Below are 8,260 nucleotides of genomic sequence, written 5' to 3'. Positions count from 1 at the left end.
TGAGTCTAAACAAGCGTGTTGTACTGGAACAACGTATTATGAAAACACCTGGTTGGATCCAATTTACAATTGACCATAATTGTTTGGTGATCCTGCTGCAATACTTTCGGTTGAAATGCGATTTTTTTAGATGTGTAAAATATTAAATGTGGCACTCTATCCTTAGAATGCCCTAATTTAATTGTTTTAAACTCAATAATTGAGCAGGTTATTAAACTATTTTTTGAAAATGCATTGGTGGGGTGAGGGGGGGGGGAGAGGTGGCAGAGGAGGGTAATCATATACAATTTATGCTGGATTTTAAATTGCTTCAAATTTATATAGCAGTATATAAATTTGTTTTGCACTATTTTTAATCTTCTATCGATTAGATTCTTAATTTATTGAGGTTAAACATAATGCTACTTCAATGTGAGATTGTCATAATCGCACCTTTAACTAACAGTGTTACTTGTGATGATCTCCATGTCTGTATACCTGTTTGTTGTTTTTTTTTATTATTTTTTTTTTTTATATTTCTTTTTAATCAATTGTTTATATTAGATTCTATGCATTGGGAAGGGCTGATGTAAGGAACCCAATGAAGCTTGTTTAATTGTCAAACATCTCTGCAAGGATTTCCTCTTACTGTATATATGTACACATACTCCTTGGGATGAGCTTGCTATTTGTTAATTGTGCTTCACGTTTAAAAGGAGAGACAAAGCTTTTTTGTTTCATTATGTTCAAGTCTGACTTTCTACACAGATATATAGTACTTGCAGCTAGCTAAAGACCATCCGAATTTCCTCTGATCCTGCAACGCTCCTCTTTATGTCAATGAATCCACGATGGTGGCTGAAATTGACCTAGGCATCACATGAAAATCTTGCTAAATATCAAAATTTGCGGTAGCACTCGCATGCATCCGCGATCAATAACATTGCGAATGGAAAAGAGTGAAACGTGAAATGGAAAAGAGTTAAGGCTAGAAACCACTGATTCCACTTCCTATAGGCTTCTATGCTAATTTCACAATATTCAATGGCTTCTCTGGACTTTACCTTAACTTTAACCTGCAGAGGACTATATATCAGCACGGTTCTACATATGTCAGCTCACAATCCTCAGAATGGCATGTGGGGTTAGCAGACTTGCAGTGCAGTACTGGTCACCGGAAGTGAAGGGTCTATAAATAGCACGGGAAATCCCAGTGTTTTCACAAGACAGGGGTATATTTAGAAACCATTATGGAGATGAGGCTTCACATCACAAGAAGCAAAATGCACCTATAAAATGTACAGAAATGTTTTTCCTTTCAGAAACTGTTTAAATTTTTTAAACAAGATGAGAACTTTTTTCACAGCACTATGAAGAACAGGGGTAATTTCTGCGTAGGACAATTTTTGCGTACCTTCCAAATGTTCATTGGTTGAATTGGTGGTCTGTAACCTAAAAATAGCCATGAAATTGATAGTTAATTTAACAGCATGCAAGGGAAATTTCGCATCTTCCATTTTATTTAGAAATCCGTGTAATATGTACGCACTAGTTAATGACTTGTTTCTTTGGACTGTTGATCACGTGGTGAAAAATTGTTACAGTCACCGGCCATCACATGCATCTGAATATCTCACGTGACCTTAGAAGAAAAATTTCTGGAGCTGAATGGGACGCCAAACGGGAAATAGTTTGATTAAGTAAGTTGAGTTACTGCACGAAAGCACTCCCTAAAGTACACACAATTCTTTCATTACAGATACTATTTGCGAACAAGTTTTGATTATCTTGAGGAAGAGAATGGATATTTTTCTCTGTATCTGTAGCCCCCTCTAGTACCCTCGCGTCATCCCGCCATCTCGGATTTCTCCAGTTGAGCATCATGACAAATCTAAATACATTCTTTAATTTTTAGATATAGACTTAAAATAGCTAAAAATAGTATTTGAGAGACAAAGTTTTATATATTTTAATATTGAAGGGAAAATGGATCCGTTTTTTTTTCTGCCAGTCAATCCGTTAGTACAGTACTTTCGCGTCACCCCGCATGCATCTCAACAGACGAGCATCATGTCAAATCTTCTGTATTAATCCTGTTTTTTTTATAGCATTGATGTACAATATTTGTAAAATGTTCTTTGTACTCTGTTAGTTTATGATAAATTGGTATGAATCTATCATGAGCTCATAGTCTTGATAATTTACCCTTTTTGCTGTGTAATGTATGATTATATTCATGTTACAAACTTAAGAAGGTTTGAACTTTTCAAATTAATTTATAATTATGCAACAACAGCTAAAGTATAGGTATTGCATGTTATACATGCATTGTATGTACCAACAAATACTTGTAATATATATTATTTTTCCGATGCAGTTATTTCGAGAATGAAATGTAGAAAATTATAAGTAAAAAGAACAAATTTTACTGCGTTGGCTATCTTAGTTTTTTTTTTTAAAGATAAGACTTCTTTACAACGTGTTACTTGTAAACAGTACAAAAACCTAGTTTCAATGGATGTATTCATATCATTGTTTGTCATCTTAGTACATATACACACATTTACAATTAACAACACATGTTGAAAACTGTGTAACGTATTTGTTTTTGTCTAAGTTTAGAATAGATAGTGAAAATATTATTTACCAAATGTTTTCAGTTTCTGTTTATTGAGAATATTTTGACATCATTGCATTTAATAGGGATGGGACTTGCTAGTTGTCTGATTTAGCCATTAAACAAATAAATGGGGTCCATTAGTACTGAAAGATACATTTTTGTTTGAATGACATGAAAATACAGATTGTTTCTATCATAGTCTTGAATACCCTTTTGCATCTCTCAGGACTGCTCCATTTTAAGGCTCTGTTAGTAACTCTATTTAGTAGAGGTGAAAGAACCTTGGTTTTGTGTGAGCTACTATGTTGATGCTTTGGTCTGATTGTATGGTCATAATTCAATTTGAAAGTAATTAGACACCAAAAAAAATGGCAAATTTACATGCCTTGACACAGGAACACAGGATTCAACAGTGGTTTAAATTAAGAGTCTTTGTCCATGTATGACTAAGGGAGAACTTGGAGCTGTATAAATATTTGCTTCAATTGTATGATAAGTAAAAGCAAAAGCTATGTAGTGAAGTAATATAAAGATGCAAAAAAAAACACGGAAGTGTGAATTAACATGTATATTTTTAAATGTGTATCGTCAAATCTGTTGAGTCATTTTTCCCCATTCGTCTTGTCAACTCAAGAAGCCATGGCTGCTCAGCTAATAAACGGTCTTTGAAAAAAAATTCTTCTAAAAGAAAGAATGGTAAAATATTACTTTCCCTAACTTAAAATATTACAATCCTTTTTATGATTAGAAATGTGACTGTGCAGTATGAAAAAGAGCAAAATATGAAGGCTTCATTGATTTTGTACTTCAGTACTTTGATTTATTTAGTTATGAATATGTTGGTTTGGGATATCCAAATAACAAAGAGGGTCGCAGGTTCAGAGGAAATTCGATCTAAGTTGAGGACATCAATTCCAAATTATACTCTTTGGTCACAATAAAAGATATCTACATGTATTCACAGGTCTGAGTCCAAATTATCTCAAATATTTATGCGACCCCAAAAATTGTTCACTCGTTTATTGGTTTGGATTTGTTGTGGTCATCTGGAGACACTTGGTTTTTTTGTGAAAATTTGAGTATTCGTTAGTTGATCTTTATAAATTTTAAAACAAGGTTGCAAACTACAACAGGAAGGTTGGTATAGATTTTGGGGGTTAGAATTAGGGGCATAAATGGGTCCCAAAACAAGAAATTCATTGAATTTAACAATACAACTCTGATAAAAGTATAGCAATGCCTATGATATTGTTTCACAATATTCTATACCACAATAAATAGACTTGGATTGATTTTTTGGGTTGTGACAAGCCAAGTAAGAATAAGGGGCTAGAAACAAGTATTTTTCTCCTTGATTTCTTGAGAGTAGCTTTTTCATTTCTGGTTTGATTTTGAAATTTTTTGTAGTTGTCACATCAAAGTTCTTGTCTGCATTTTTTAATTAGATTTCAAATATATTTTACAGTTTTCAAATTATAAAGGAAGCCAAGCCCTAACAAATCATCAAGTTTCTTTTATAACATTCCTTATGAAAGTCCATGCCTACATGTTTTAATCAGATTTCAGATATTTCTTAAAGTTTTTGAGTTAATAGGTGCAGTTTTGAAACTTTTTTCTAATGGATGTCATATAAATCCAAGCTTAAATACAAGAGCTTTAAGAAGTATGCTTACCAAATTAACCAATTTTTTGGAAATAATGAAGTACAAAGTGATCCATGAATGCACTCTAAAGCAGACCTTTATACTTATATTGAATATCAAAATATTGTTTAATATTGTGTCCAAATGATTTTTGTGTCCATAATGAACTGTAAGTCTCTATGTTAAGTGTGTCAATAACTAATATTGTGTCCACACTTTTAGAGTTTAATTGTCTGTGGTCGTATCATGCTGCATTTGGCAAAACATTTTATTTTAATTTGGACACGTTCTTGAATTGTAGTGTTTAACATTTTCTTTCAATTTGTTAAATTGCTGAGAAGTTTTCTTCACTTTTTTATGTTATGGCGAAAGTTATAACATTCACATTAGTTAATTAAAATTTTATTTGGAATTTACTCGAGTAACTACATGTTTAGACAAAATGTTGCACTTGTCTCTATTACTATGTGCATGCATCATAAATAAAACATGTTTATACACTAGTAAATTTAGTTACATCTTCCAGTGACAATATTCTTGTAGGAACTAGTTGACAGGGATTTGATGTCAGATAAGAAATTTTTGTTGCACAAGCACAAATTTTTAGTTTTAATTCAGAAGCAACCGAAATCAATATTTGATTTTGAAAAAAACTGCCTTGTTTAGTAATTGGGAAAATATAGAATCATTATTATTCTACTTTTCAATGTAGAAGTAAAATATTCTTTTCCGGAATTTGGAACATTTTAAAAGGTCCCTCTCACCTTGCTAACAAAATGGTCGATGCTGCATAGATTGAACAAAGACAGATTAATAAAACATAAGACCTGGTCCATTTTACAAATCATCTTTTTTTAATCAATGCCAAAAACATCATTCTATACAAAAAACATTGTGATTTTAGGATTTGAGAGCCAGAACAAGTATTATCTGTTTCAATTTGCAGAGATACAAATGTACATGTACATGTATGTATAACTTTTAATTGTTTGGTAAAATTGACACTTCAGATGCCTCACTTAGCTCCAATACAATAGATATGTTCTTTTTATGTCTTTCGTTGAAGTTGCAATTAGAGTGAGGATTGTGCAATTTATTATACTTTGAATAATTCCAACTTTTCTATGGTCCTCTATAAAATCTAATCACCTGTGAAATTAAATTTGGTTTTTATTGTGTAACGTAAAAAAAATCTAAATATAATGTGTGCCAACTCAAACAGTAACCCTTACAAAAATGCCCTCTTCGTGTAAAACATATGTTAATACATATTGGGAGGCAGCTACAAGTACACTGTGGGTTTGCTTTTATTAAAATATGTAATATTTTGTTAGTAATGTTACATGTTGTAATTGCCATTTTATGTATATCTACAAGACATTCATGTAGATTTCTAACTGTACTTCATACATTTCTTTATGTCACTATATACAACATACCAATTTGATATGCAATGCTCCTCATCATATGCAACTAAACATTTTTTTTTCAGAATATGTTTCTGACATGATGTCTCACTAGTGCTTTTTAATCACATATTCTGGTGATGCCAGGAGAATGGTAGCATAACCTTCTTTGATAAATGAAGCAAAAATCAGTTAATTAAAAAGTTGTCATTTCTAGTGATCATGCTAAATGTACACAATTAAACAAAACTGTTGATGGTGCAGATGGGTACACCATAGCGATCCATGAGTTCATGATGACGACCATAAAACTTCTGTAGTGATGACTTCAATCTTGTAGCAACATAACCCTGTTCCAGAAGCCTATTTGTTTGAGTTCTAGCGCGATACAAAAAGTCTGCGTAGTTTCGGCAAGCTCTGGCATAACGTATGAGTTGTGATATGAACACTCCATACACAGGAGCCGAAGGGATGTTGCCACAGATGAAAGGAAAGTTGACAATTATGAATGAAAAGTCATCACGTTTGTCGTAAAGTTTGGTCAATAGTTTTCCTTTACCATCGAGTTCTAAGTGTAGGTCAAGATATGAGGCTGACTTCACAGTGTCTGTAGTATCCTTTTTCTCAAGTTCTTTGGGGGTAGATGCGATGTATCAAATCCCCGAAATTAGGCTTGTTTAAAGATAATACGTCATCTATATAGCGGAAACTGTGATTAAAGGATTTAGCCAAACGATATTCTTTCTTTCGGATCAGATCAGCTATAAAGTCAGCCGCATAAGAGTGAAGGAATCGATCAGCAAGTAAAGGAGCAAAATTTGTTCCCATTAGCATGCCGACCGTTTGTTGAAAAAGCATGTCCACTACACTGGACAAATATGTTGTCGATTAAAAATTCCAGCATTTTGTAAACATTTTCCTCTGTATATTTGGAAGATGATATGGAATTATTCCTTATAAAGTATGAGGAATCTCTACCAAGAACTATATATTTGTATCTAGGTGTACCATCTTTTTGGGAAAAACAATGATGTATAATGTTTTTAAGTCGGGATTTTAACTAAGTATGGGGGAGTAGAAGTATACAGTGTTGAAAAATCATATGTTTTAATGCTATTATATTCAGATAATAGTCTTGAACTGATTGTCTCCAAAAAATCTTTCGAATTTTTCAAGATCCACTTTTAATTAATACCACTACGGGAGTAAAAAGTGTTGTGGTAGGACTGCAGACCCTCTTTGACAGCTGTGTGTATAGAAGTTAAAAGTTTTGAAAGAGGTTTGGTGGTACATTTTGCAGATCCAGCTATGAAACGTTCAGTACATAGATGGTAAATCACAATCATCGTCCTCGGTAGAGAGACAAAAAGAGGATAGCACATATTTATGTTTTCCACAATCTCTTCTTCGGAGAGTGTGGTAGCAGTATAGGTATTATCACTGCTATTATTTTCTACGTCTACCTCTGATAATAAACATTGGATGTAAAACGTTTTGCAGACAAAAACAATGTTTTTTGGGCTTTGTCTACTGGTACGACAACATACTTGTCATGTGTAGTAGACAATGTTTTTGCTACATTGGGGTCATTAGAAGCGTGTGAAGGGCGGTACTCCGCAGTACCGCCGAATCTCCAACTTTTTGTATGGCACATGGTTCTGACCCCAGCCCGACATATCAATATCCAAATAAAAAAAGGAGAGTTGCAGGGTCAGAGGAAATTCGGACTAATAGCAACTCGTATACGATATGCCAGAGCTTGCCGTAACTCCGCAGATTTTTTTGTATCATGCTAGACTTCGTATAAATTGGCTTCTGGAACAGGGTTATGTTGCTACAAGATAAGATTAAAGTCATCACTACTGAAGTTTTTTGGTCGTTATCATGAATTCGTGGATCGTTACTATATATATCCATCTGCACCATGAAACTGATTTGTTCAACGTGTCATAGTTTTCCTCTCCTCTTTCGTCTAGCCTGGCCTTTACTTTTAATGAGCAACTCAGTGGTGATTTTAGAAAAGTAAAGGATGCTTACCCTACCGGTGCACCTTGTCCGTGTTCCCACTATTTAATGAAGTCCGAGTTGCTCATTTACTTTTGTTACTTGATGTGTATGTATTATTTTGGTTTTTATTTTTTTATTTTTGTTCTTCGTGTATGTTTGTTTCCATGTCTGTTTTTTTTTGTCCAGCAAGGAATACATTCTTTTGATAACCGCTAGAATCTTGGTTCCCTTGATTACCTTTTATTAAGATACATTAGGAGACTGTCGTTGGCATGCTTTTTTGTAGTGTAAAGAGATTTTTTTTTAAATGCAGGTTATGATAATGGTGTATTCCGGAATATAAAATAAAACTAGATCGAGTCTATCTGTGTAAACAACTTAACTGCATAGATTAAATATTAAACTTTTTTTTGACAAAATGAAAAGAATTGTATTATATTGTATACATAATGATAATGTATAATCGCTCAATCTTACGAAGACTTCAAGTCCGTCAAAATCCGGTTGAATAGCAAATCCATCAAGGAAAAGTCATTACAGTGGATTTGGTCAAATAGTCTACACATAATGGATTTGTTATTCAACCGTGTCCGGTCGAATAGCAA

Source organism: Perna viridis, chromosome 6, assembly GCF_037379345.1.
Source record: "Perna viridis isolate PV_CMFRI_1.1 ecotype Kerala chromosome 6, ASM3737934v1, whole genome shotgun sequence".
Taxonomy (NCBI): domain Eukaryota; kingdom Metazoa; phylum Mollusca; class Bivalvia; order Mytilida; family Mytilidae; genus Perna; species Perna viridis.
Note: the sequence above shows the minus strand (reverse complement) of the source record.